Below are 13301 nucleotides of genomic sequence, written 5' to 3'. Positions count from 1 at the left end.
ACATCTACAAGATATGAACAAGGTACTTTGAAAAAGGAGCCGTGATAGAGCTAAAAGAGCTCTCAGACATTAAAAATATAATGTTCTTGTTTTCATCTAATAGTTCAAAATGGCTCACAGTCATGATCATATATATTTCAAGAGCAGTTTAAAGGAAGAGGGGAAGAAAAGGACATACCTTTGGGAACATGATTTGAAAGTCCACCTATCACTTACAGTGATTTTATTTACCAGACTTAAGTCACATGCCCACATCCAGTTGCAAGGAAAGCTAGAACATACAGTCCTTATTTTAGGCAACTATATACTCAGATAAAAAGTATGGTTTCTATTACTGTAAGAGATAAAGAGATACTTAGAGATAAATGTTCATCCATAAAGCTTTTCCTCAATTAAAGCAAACATACTGGTATTAAGCAGTTAAGTGTAGCCCTCTTCAGTTCTTATCAGAACTGAACCTCAGGGAACAGAATGGAATGGAGTGTCAATAATAACCTTTATCTCTTTCAAGCACATAAAAATTGAACTAATAGGAAATGGCAAAATAAAATGCTGGATATTATTTTAAAAATTAATTTTTCCTGAAATTTGTAAACTATTCTTAATTTTTTAAAATATGATCAAGTGAAACTTTCATTCACTCTACCAACAACTAATTAAGCTAAAATCACACAATCCACACTTTCCTAAGCATTGTAAAACACTCCAAAGAAAAATATGATATGATCTCTATTCTCAAGGAATTTATAAGAACTTACAGTTTGGGTGGGAGACAAATTTAACATCCACAAAGCTTTTTAAAAACGATTAGGTGCTGAGTTGTGTGGTAGTTTTTTTTATGAATACAAAAGGAGTCCAAATTAAAGATAGGCCCCTGTTGGCTGCAGGAGATTAAAAGCATTTGCAGAAAGCTGAAATTTGAATTGATCATATAAGTATAGGTAGAATTTATTTATAAAACCTTTCATATGTGAACTCTTAAAAGATATATTTGTAGGATTTATTCTAGAGAATAAAACCATTGAATTTTAAAATTCTAATTTGTTGCTGGTGGTAGTTTAAAGGATAAAAATGGCCAATTCAGTGTATAAGCCAGTTTTATTTCTGTGTTTTTGCTTTAGGTTGTATCCACAAGTACCAGCAGAATGCCTGATACATAGTAGACACAAGTAAGTATTTGTTAAATAGTTTTCTTTTTGCAATCCAGTGTTTCCTTTATTGTTTGACCAATAACTTTTTGAAATTGAGCTATAGCTTTTTTAAACATTGAAGTGATCCAAAGTATAGAAACCTTAAGTAAACAGTGCTATAACCACTTCATACAACTGATAGATGCAGGAGGAAGATAAAGGAGGGTCCTGGGAGAAGCTCCTACTGGCCTGGGCACGGGGAGGATAGGGTGGAGCCTATGGAAATTTATGCCTTTTGCAGTGGGCAGGAGCCTGGTTTCTTCAGTTCCTGTGTGGTGATCTGGGATTCAATCTGAGAGGTGGGGACCTGTTAATGGGAACCCCTCTCTCTTTGCTAAGTTTTTTTCCTTTCCACCCAGTAAATTTCGTTCCCCCTCACCCTTCAAAGTGCCTGTGTGCCTAACTTCTCCTGGTCATGTGACAAGAACCTGGTTTTTTTCCTACAAGATTTTTGGCACCCAGAATTTGGGACCTGAAGAAAGGTGGGTGAAATGTAGACCGAAAATCTCTCACTTTCATTTCTGAGTATTTTGTTTCTATGACATTTTTCTTCTTCTTTTTTTTCCAGACAGTAACGGCACCTATCTTTCTTTTTTTTTTTTTTTTTTTCCCATTTATTTATTTTATTGCATTTTAGGTTTTGGGGTACATGTGAACAACATGCAAAATTGTTGCATAGGTACACACGTGGCAGTGTGATTTGCTGCCTTCCTCCCCATCACCTACATCTGGCATTTCTCCCCTTGCTCTCTCTCCCCAGCTCAGCTCCCCACCCCCCACCGTCCCTCCCCTATTTCCCCCCAACTGACCCCAGTGTGTAGTGCTCCCCTCCCTGTGTCCATGTGTTCTCAATGTTCCACACCCGCCTATGAGTGAGAACATGCGGTGTTTGATCTTCTCAGCAAACTGACAGAAGGGCACCTATCTTTCTTTTACAATATGGGAAGTGGTCCACACCCACCCCAACAGCCATAGGCATGCCTGTGGGATGGTTGGGCAAGCAGAGGCGCCCCACCTACCTTCTCTCCTAGCTTGGGTGTGTGGCGCTGAATACCACGTGTGTGCAGTGTCCGACAGCAGGGCAGAAATGAGCCACAGCCACTACCCAGGCCCCAAAGCTACCTTGGGGGCTCAGGCCCTGCATAGTTGGCTTGCCAGACTGCTGCTGGGTCCAAGCCTGGGGTGGGGAAAGAAACTATTTGCATAAGAGTAAGTTCTTCCCCGAGGCATCTTTCCAAGATTGCACTTTTGTTTCCTTTTCTCTATCCAATCAGCCGTTAATTTTTATGTTAGAGGTTTTTTTTTTTTTTCTTTTTGGAAAACATTTTACCAGGCCAGGATCCCAATGATCACCATTCACCTTCTCCGTAAAGTTTTAGTTAAGAAAAAAATTGTGAGATTGGTCTTAAACTGTAGCCAATCTGGTGTGCTTTGCATGACTTTCGGAATGGGCAGCATGGTCAGCAACAAACTTCGCTACAGGCCTCCATCTTGTTTTAGGTCCTTGAGAGCATGTTCTGTAAACCCATGGCAATGCTTTGTTTAGTGTCTACACAGCCCAGATTCAATCCTGACTTGGGAAATGACTTCTTTCTGCTTTCATATCTGTGTGACCTTTGCCCTCTGTTGATTCTCTTACCCTCCATGAACTGCCTTGGATTTTGCTTTCCCTGAGCTTTTAGTAAAGTTTGAAAGCCAGAAATATTGGCTGCTTGGCATGGCTTAAGTCAGGTAATAAGGGTGTTGAAAGGATTTCTTACAGAGCATTCAGCTTAATTAAAAGTGGATATCCAAAGCAAAGGGAGAGAGTCCCAAAAACCCAAAGGGAAACAGATAAAATGTTGGTGGAAATAGTAAGAAATCAAGAATTAAGCTGGGCTTTATAGCACACAGCCTTACTTGTGTTTAGCTGGAGGGTGGTTTAAGAACTTTAAGACAAGAAAGGGAGGAGCACCTAAGGTGAGTTTTGAGATTAAATTTGAAGGGAACATTCTATTTTTCTAATTTAGCCTTGACTGCTTAACCTATAAACCAGATCTAGTAATTTTCCTTCCCCGGCAACCTTCCATCAAGCTTTTCCTTTACAGTGATAGAGCAATCCCGTAATAGGTATAAACAAACAAACAAGATTTATGTGGTACGTGGTCTGCTATCATTTATGTAAAAAAGGGACAAAATAAAAACATACACAGTTATTTTTACATATATAAAACATCTCTGGAAAGATACCCAAAAAACTAATAACATCTGTCACAGGAGAACTAACTAAGGGGTTGGAGGATGGGGTGGAAGTGAGACTTTTCACTACATGCTCTGCAATATTTTTGGGGTTTTGAACCATAAAAATATATTAGATAGTCAAAAAACTTAAAAACTTGCCTTCCCCAATAGAAGCCTTTCTAACTTCCCCATCACCACACTTTTTAGCATGGCATTCTAGGCCAATCTTACCATTTTTGTCTCATATCTGATTATAACTTTTTTTTTTTTTTTTGAAAGGAAGTCTTGCTCTGTTGCCCAGGTTAGAGTGCAATCTTGGCTCACTGCAACCTCTGCTTCCCGGGTCCCAGTGGTTCTTCTGCTTCAACCTCCCAAGTAGCTGGGATTATAGACATGTGCCACCAGGCTCGGCAAGTTTTTTTTTTTTTTTTTTTTTTTTAGTAAAGATGGGGTTTCATCATGTCTGCCAGGTTAGTCTCAAGTGACTTGCCCACCTCAGCCTCTCAAAGTGCTGGGATTACAGGCATGAGCCACCTTGGCTGCCCTTGATTATAATCTTTCACACATCCTGTGATCTGAGTACTCCACTTTTCTCACTTTTGAGCAAGATTTGGAGTGGCATCTCTAAAACAGTGGCTTCCAAAATGTTTTGACACAAAACCACAGAAGGAAATCTATCTCATGTCACAATCCATTGTACATAAATTTATGTAATTAAAATAAAATCTTTGTGAACCCATTAAACACAAAAGTGGATATCCAAATTATGGGTATATTTAACAGTTCTTAATGTTTTTCTCTTCTGGGCTCTTGTTTTGCTGGAAAAATATTTTTTTTTTTTTTTTTTTTTTGAGACAGTCTCAGTCTGTCATCCAGGCTGGAGTGCAGTGCTGCAATCTTGGCTCACTGCAACCTCCGCCCCCCAGTTTCAAATGATTCTCCTTCCTCGGCCTCCTGAGTAGCTGGGATTACAGGTGCCTGACACTATGCCTGGCTAATTTTTGTATTTTTAGTAGAGATGGGGTTTCATTTTCTTGGCCAGGCTGGTCTTGAGCTCCTGACCTTGTGATCCACCCATCTCAGCCTCCCAGTGGAAAAAGTTTTTTTCTCAGTCAGCGGAATTCTTTTTTCTCCATTTTGCCTTGCAACTTTTAATGCATGTATGAGAAGGGAGAGATCTCTGTTTTCCTAATGGAACCCAGGAATTAAAAGCAGATAGATCCCCTCTCAAAATCTGTTTCTGCTTTCAATTATGCCTGTTTATTAGGCCTTAGAAGTTACATGTTTTCCTGGCCGTGTCTCTTAAAGAGCTCTGCCAGGAGACCAATAATCAAAATAGGAGACTGGCAAGTGAAAGATCTTGTGGCAACTGCGTTTTCTTCTGCCTGTCTGTGTAGTTTTATATATGTGTTGTATGTGTGATGTCTGTAAAAATAGCTCTAATTAATTGGCCTAAAGGAAGATAAGTGCTTTCATCAAATATATTTTAAAGGGAAGATAAAAGCTGTGATACCTTTTAATTCATGTGACTTTAATATCTGAGAAATAAAAAGAGCCTTAAAGATTATTGAGGCCAGGTGCAGTAGCTCATGCCTGTAATCCCAGTACTCTGAGAGGCCAAGGCAGGTGGATCACTTGAAGTCAGGAGTTCAAGACCAGCCTGACCAACATGTTGAAAACCTGCCTCTATTAAAGACATACAAAATTAACTGGGTGTGGTGGCGAATGCCTGTAATCCCAGCTACTTGGGAAGCTGAGGCAGGAGAATCACATGAACTCGGGAGACAGAGGTTATAGTGAGCCAAGATCATGCCATTGCACTTCAGCCTGGGCAACGAGAGTGAAACTCTATCTTAAAAAAAAAAATATATTGGTAAAATGCCAGATGTTGTCAAAATGTAAATAAATGAACTAAATTATGCAGGTCAGATACTAGATTTTCTGTATGTTTTAAGGTTATAAACTGCTTTTTGGGTTTTGAGAACTATTTGAATTGGCTGCTCCACAATTGGTAAGGCTCAGGCACATATAAAATTGACTATGCCCTTAATTATGCAGGAAGGAATCAAACCTTGGCTCCACCTAGCACATAATTAAAACCACTTCAATTTTTAAATGTAATTGAAACTACTGGAAATAGACTTACCATGTGAGGGGTGTAAGAACAGTAACATTTTTTAGTACAAGATTGTAAAAAGGCATGGAAATGTAAATTTTTGCCTAGGGTTAAAGAATTGTTTTAAATTAGATAAGATAAAGCTAAAGTTCAAACAAGTGGTGGAAGGATTATAAAAATTAATCTTGCAAAAATTCCATGTGTGAATATATTGACTAAATTCAAAAGGGTATTATATGGTTTTTCTGTAAATTAAGCATTGAAATAAAAGCACAAGTTACTCTTAAGGCATTAATCTGCTCTTTAGCAAAATTTGTAAATAGTTATAAAAGGTTTTTGCTTTTTTGCATTTTTGAGGCATTTTGGCAAAATAAATATTTTATGGTAATCTGGAATTCTGTTTCATAACATCAAGTATTTTAAATCTCTGCATATTTAAAAGGCTTCGCAAAATCATACCTCAGTTTCAAGATTGTCCTTGCTTATGCCTGGATTTTGGATGCTGCAGAGGGCAACTGGAGTATTTAAAAGACCAGTAAACAGGATTATTTGACATCTTTAGCTACATGCTATTGCCAAAATAGTGTTCAATCTTCTTTAGATTATATTTTGATGAATAATACTAATACATGTTCCAACATTGCACACACATTTAATATAAATGTGTTGAAGAGTCATCACTGTGGAACTATTTCCCTTACAGTAAAAGTGAAATTAAAAGATTTAAAGGTTAAGGGGCTACTTAGTATTATTCATGTCAAGTTTCTGTTTAAAATAATTTTCAATGACTATTTTGATAGATTTAGTTCCCTTCCGAGTTTAGACATGAGTTGCCAGATTTTTTTTCTTCTTGTTGAGATATTTAACAAGTTCTGTATTTGTACAGAACTTAAATGGATGAAACATGCTGGAGACTGAAATGCCATCTTAGCAGCTCAAGTAGGACCGGGGAAGTTGAAGTCAATCAAATCACAGGCCAGGCAGGCAGGTGTTACAGAATTATGCATCAGGAAGGGCAAGGTTCAAGTCAGGCATAAGATTCTGATTTCATAGGCTCAACAGGCTGAAACTGAAAGCTTTATTTAGCTAATTCTCTTGGTTAATTTGAAGTTTCATTCATTCATTCAATTGGTATATATTGAGCAGCTACTATGAGTTGGCAGAGAAACAGACAAGAAAACATTGTGGCTTTTACAGATGATAGTTGACTTGCTGAACACCTACTTGCTGTTTGCCAGGCTATGTTCTTGTTTCTGATATTTAACTTTATTAATTATTATCTAGGTTAATCAAATAAGGAAATTGAGTCACTGAGACATTTACCATTTAGCTGAAAGAAAACATCTCAGAGACACTTGGCCTATGCTCTAAAGTGGAAACTTCTTCCTGTCTAAAGGCCTTTGCCAGTTGTGGTAGTCACAGTTCCTCAGAGTTCGAAAAAGTATCCTTATCTTCTCATCACTTTCGGCTTCTGTCCTGGATAGAGGAATCCCATCTTTTGGCAAACTATGAAATTTCATAAAGAAGGGCAACCTCAGGATTGATGACAAACCAATTATGGTTTACTTTATTTTCTTCTTTATTAAAAAGGTTTTTCTCCTTTAGGATATCAATATTTTCTAGAAAAGGAGATGCTCAGTTTGGTTACAGCTCTATTACTTGTTTTTTGTTTTGTCATTATGCAGAAGAAAGAAAAAAAGGAGCCGGGCGCGGTGGCTCAAGCCTGTAATCCCAGCACTTTGGGAGGCCGAGGCGGGTGGATCACGAGGTCAAGAGATCGAGACCATCCTGGTCAACATGGTGAAACCCCGTCTCTACTAAAAATACAAAAAATTAGCTGGGCATGGTGGCACGTGCCTGTAGTCCCAGCCTCCTACTCAGGAGGCTGAGGCAGGAGAATTGCCTGAACCCAGGAGGCGGAGGTTGTGATGAGCCGAGATCGCGCCATTGCACTCCAGCCTGGGTAACGTGAGTGAAACTCCGTCTCAAAAAAACAAAACAAAACAAAACGAAAGAAAAAAAGGATAATTAATTTTAGCATATCCGTGTTTAAACTATATATTCCTTGTTGCATTAAAATAAGCTATTCTCTAAGAATGTGATATTGGTTTCACCAATACTCCTCTTAAAATTTAAAATCTTAGTACAATTAATTAATGAACAAAGTGAAAAAATTGTCGAACATAAAGTCTAAAATTTAAATACTCTGCACAAACCTGGCTGTTTACTGACTAAAATGAATTTTTCAAATAATTGCTGACATATATGCTCTTTGGGAGAATGTGTCCTTTTGTAACTTTCACAAAGACACAGTAAGAAATTGTAAATACATATATAAGCAAAACAAGATTAAGCAGCGATTTTTTATTATGTATGTAGCACTAATTGTTTTTTTTTCTTTTATGAAAGCATAAAGAACTTAATATCCTTTTATAGTTTGAGACTCTGAAAGTGAACAACTATATTCTAGGAATAGTGAGTTTGTTTGTTGAGACTCCCTTCTACCTGACATGAATAGGGGTTGCCAATACCCACAGCTGACATTAATCTCAGAATTTTGTCTTTTTCTGTTTAGCTATCTTCTGACTTGATGGAACCAACTAAACTTGCCAGATGTTACAGGTTTAAAAGATAACATTTTAAAAAGCAATGCTTACTAAAAATGTAAATGTAGTGTTTATGTTGAATAAGCATAGCTTTTGACATATCCAAAATTAAACTTTATTTTTTTCTCTTACAGTTCCTTAAATTCTACTTGGTGGGGGAGGTGGGTGGAGTTGATTGGTGGGGATTTCCTGTACTTAGATAAAATATTTGATGGGACCTATAGCTTTGTTGTTTGCTTTTAAGTAACATAACATTTCATAATTGTTTTAGGTCACAAACATGATTGCAATTAGACGCTTGCAATAGACTATAGTACTATGTGATAATAAAAATTCAGAATTGAATTTAGTATTACTTCTTTTTCTTTTCCCCTAGCATAAGCCTACTTGAGGCTGACAGCCTGAACTGAGGAAGTAGAGTGCACCTTCTTCTCTCTCCATATCATGGCATCCTCCTACCCCACTTATCTCTGTCATTTCCAAGGCTACACATGTCCCTCAGTAATTGTGAGATTGAGAAAAGATCAGGAGATATAGGAAACTTCTCTCTCTTTATTTTTTTTTGAGACAGAGTCTGGCTCTGTCACCCAAGCTGGAGTGTACTGGTGATCTCGGCTCACTACAGCCTCTGCCTCCTGGGCTCAAGCAATTCTCATGCCACAGCCTCCCTAGTAGCTGGGGTTACAGGCTTGCACTACCATGCCTGGCTAATTTTTGTGTTTTTAGTAGAGATGGGGTTTTACATGTTGGCCATGCTAGTTTCGTGCTCCTGGCCTCAAGTGATCTGCCCGCCTCAGCCTCCCAAAGTGCTGGGATTACAGGTGTGAGCCACTGAATCCGGCCACTTATAGGAAATTTCTTGCTTGGTTGCAAAGCCCAGAGGTCTCCCTCTCTGGATCTAAAGGCAAGGCTTCCTGGAAAGTCCTAGTAAAAGATTAAAACAAACTTTTTCTTGGGGGACACTTTTGAGGACTCTTTGAAGGTTCCCAACTAGACCCTCCCAACTCCTGCATTTCGCTGGTTGATACATCTTTCCTTCCTCCACTCCAGGGAAATCTGCTGTGCACCTACACTTTCTTTTTTGAGAGGAACGCCTTACTTCTCCAGATGGTTTTATTGGAGAGAACCTGTGATGGTTAATATCATGTGTCAACTTGACTTGCGTAAGGCATGCCCAGATAACTGGTAAAACATTATTTCGGGGTGTGTCTTTGGGGGTACCTCCAAAAGAGATTAGTATTTTTGTTAGTAGATTGAGTAAAAGATCCACCCTCGACAATGTGGGCAGCCATATCCAATGTATTAACCTTTCTGATAGAACATAAAGTCATGAGCAGAGCAAATTTGCTCTCTTCTGGAGCTGGGACATCAATCTTCTCCTGTTGCACATCAGTGCTCCTGGTTTTAGGGCCTAGGACGCTGGCACTTACACTAGCACCCCATTCCCACCTGCACCCCTCCCCAGTTTTTGGCCTCAGAGTAGGAGTTACACTTTTGGTTTCCCTGGTCCTTAGGCTTTTGGACTCAGACTGAATCACACTACTGGCTTTTCTGGTTCTCCAGCTTGCAAACAGCATATCGTGGAACTTCAAAGTATCCATAATCATGTGGGCTAATTCCCATAATAAACCACCTCATCTATATCTACATCATTTCTATCTATCTATCTATCCATCCATCCATCCATCCTATTGGCTCTATTTCTCTGGAGATCTGAGAAACTTGACTAATATAGAACCCACAATGACCCACACTAGGGATTTTATATTTAGAACAGCTTTAATCTATGCTCCTGGGAAATAATTTAAAAATATAAACAAAATTAAAACCATAACAGAATGATCCACTTTAGCTCTCTTTTTGATGGCTTACATTCCTTGCCCTGAGAAGCTTTAAGAATGAGGGCAAGTCTTAAAGCAACCGTACTCTCCTGGCTCTACCACCAAGCAGACAGTCATCCTCTTAGCCTCTAAATTACCTCAGGTGAAGTTAGACCCCAATCAGCAGTCCACTTAAGCTTTTTCTGGAGTCAGTACAACACTACTTCTTTGGGTTTTCTTTTTCTTTTTAAATTAATTTTTTTTTTTTTTTTTGTAATGACAGATACTCATTACGTCCCATCTCCAACTCCTCACCTCAAGGCAATATTCTATCAATCAGTCTCCCAAAGTACTGGGATTACAGGCATGAGCTACCATACCCAGCCTTGGGTTTTCTAACTGCATAAAAAACATTCCAAAGCTCTCCTATAGTCCCCTTGCAATACCCCTTGCTTCCATTGAGGTTAGAAAGTAGTACTCACCTATGCCTATTCCCCAGAGGGGTGAGTACTCACAACACAGTAACAACTCTCTCAAGATGCTTCTCCTCCACTTTCTGTGACACTTTTAAAAAATATATCTTTAATTTGGTTGAAGGCTCAAAGAATCGTGTTACAGTTTCTTGGATCCATTTCTTTTGTAAACCTGTACATGTAGGGCAGATTATATCTCAGACTCACTTAGGTGTCTTATTATCCATTGGTGCCTCAGTAGAAAGTAGGACAGACAGAAAGAAGCCCGTTCTAAGATGCTTTTTGAAATATAGGCACGAATAAGCAGGCACATTATAGAATCTAGGGGAAAGCAGAATTAGTATATATCAGACCAGGGTCTAAATATTTCTTAAATATATGTCATTTTCCCTATCTATATTTACCCATATCTGTGTTCAAAACTTTATAATTTGTAACAAGTACTGTTGAAATCACTTGTCTCTGATTTGGGCTTTATCCCAGTTAAATCTGTTCTTCAAAATACCTTTGGATTGGTTGATCTGAAATGCAAATATTATCTTGCACTTCTCTGCTTTACATCTTTCAAAATTTCCCAATAGCCTTACCCTAGAGGCATGTTTCTCAAACTTTAGAGTGTATAAAATGATCTGAGAATGTTGTTAAAATGCAGTTTCTGTTAGAATAACATTCGGAGTGTGGCTTCTAACTTTGTATGAAAAAAAAAAAAAAAACTCTGAAATGATACTGATGCCAAAAACATAGAGAAGTTTTGACTCCTTAGCTATGATATATGAAGAACTCATCTATATCTCTGATTTCATCGTTTATCTTTCTCCACAACAACAATTCATGCTTTGTTAGCATTATATTACCTTTAAAAATCATGCTGTTTCATGTCTTGTGACTTTTTCTTTTTTCCTTTCCTTTATTTATTTATTTATTGTTAATTGATGATTTGCGAGTAGTAGTAACTGCCTGGGACCTTTTTTTCCCTTCAAGGTTACTTCAGCTCAGAAAGCAGCACTTACAAGCTGAGGTGTTTTTGTTTCTTGTAGCTTCTGTAGCAAATTACCACAAACTGGATGACCTAAAACATAGAATTATATTCTCTCCCAGCTCTGAAAGCCCAAAGTGTGAAATCGAAGTGTCAGGAGGGCAATGCTCCCTCTAATGGTTTTAAGGGAAAATCTGTTCCTTGCCTCCACCTCTGCTGGCTCCAGTAGTTCCTCGTCTTGTGGCCAAATCACTACAATCTCTGCTTCCATGGTCATGTTGCCATCTCATATGTTTTAAAACTCTGTCTGCCTAAGATTTGTATTTTAGAAAAGCGTATCATTGCATAAGTGCTCACCCAGATAATCCAGGATAAATTCCTCCTTGCAAGACCCTTAACTTAATCACATCTATTGCCATATAAGGCAATATTCACATCTATGAGGATAAGGATGTGGCCATGCCTTTCTACAGGCCTCCATTCAGCCAACTACATGCCTCTTTTTAGAGTGCATGCCATTGCTAGAATAATAACTCTGATTCACTGGGGACTTATTATGTGCCAGCCTTTAGTAGCCTTTTACTTCTGTAATAAAAATGTGACTAAACACTTTGAGCAGCTCTTTCTCTTGCACCCAGTACACTTTGAAAACAGACTCAGCACTTCTGACATTCTCTGCAATAGCAAGTCCAATTTCAAAAGCATTGGCCAGTAATGTGAATGTTATGGAATTTTCTTGGGGAAACTTGTACACACAAAGTGAACTTTAAGTAATCCTCTTCATCAGATGTCTCTGTAAATCTCCTTAGAAATATTTTTCTTCAGCCAGGTGTGGTGGTGTGAGCCTGCAATCCAGCTACTCAGAGGACTGAGGAGGGAGGATCACTTGCAAACAGGAGTTCAAAGCCAGCTTGGGCAACATAGTGAGGCCCCATTTCTAATCTAAAAAATCTCTTTCTTCATACCTCAGGATCTAAATCTTCTCTCCATTACTCACTTTGCCTATACTGATTCTCAAGTCCCATTTTGTATTGAGGTGTTTTGCTATAGCACAAACAACAGTAAAACAAAATTAGTAAGACAATAAGCTTTAGTACATTTTTTAATACTCATTAGCCCATGTATATTAAACATCACAATTTTAGGAGGTATGATTTTATAGAGATAGGAAGAAACTAAATAACTTATCCAGTGTCACACTAGTAAGTAGTAGTGCTAGATTCAAATCCAGATCTCCTAGTGCCTAAGTCTATGATTTTAACCATTATTTATACTATCTATTCTGTGCTTGGTCCTTAGGTGAACATTGCCAAGGAGAAGCTGCTCATTCTCTCATTAGGTGTTAGGTAATGAATACCTAATACCTAATACTTTTAATACCTAATACCTAATACTTTTAGGTATTCATCAATACCTAAAATTATTAGTGAATCAGAACTCTAGGAGTGGGGTCAGATTCTATATTTTTAACAACATCCCTGATAATTCTTATACACATTAGCATTCAAGGGACCACTACATTAGACTATAATCATGTCAATAGTAAAGCCTATGGCTTATTTACCTTTGTGGTTATTTACATTGCTATCAGTAACTTGTACAGTGTCAAGCGTTAGTATAAATATAAGTTTGTTGAAGTAAAACCAACTGACTTGGGGCTCCTTTTAATATCTTTCATAAAGATTCTTCAGAATCTGAGGTGGAGCTGAATATTTATGTGAAGATTAAGTGACTTTAGATGTAAGATTTAGAGGAAACCAGAACAGAATACTTACAGCTTACTAGACTGCTTGGAAATGTGTTGCGCTTGCCTGGTATTAAATCTAAATGAACCTTCAGTCAACTTCAGAGCTTGTACTCTTGTGATGCTTTTCCTGTTGAATGACCCTGACCCCAGATG

This window comes from Sapajus apella, unplaced genomic scaffold, assembly GCF_009761245.1.
Source record: "Sapajus apella isolate SASKATOON/1434 unplaced genomic scaffold, GSC_monkey_1.0 scaffold6, whole genome shotgun sequence".
Lineage (NCBI taxonomy): Eukaryota > Metazoa > Chordata > Mammalia > Primates > Cebidae > Sapajus > Sapajus apella.
Note: the sequence above shows the minus strand (reverse complement) of the source record.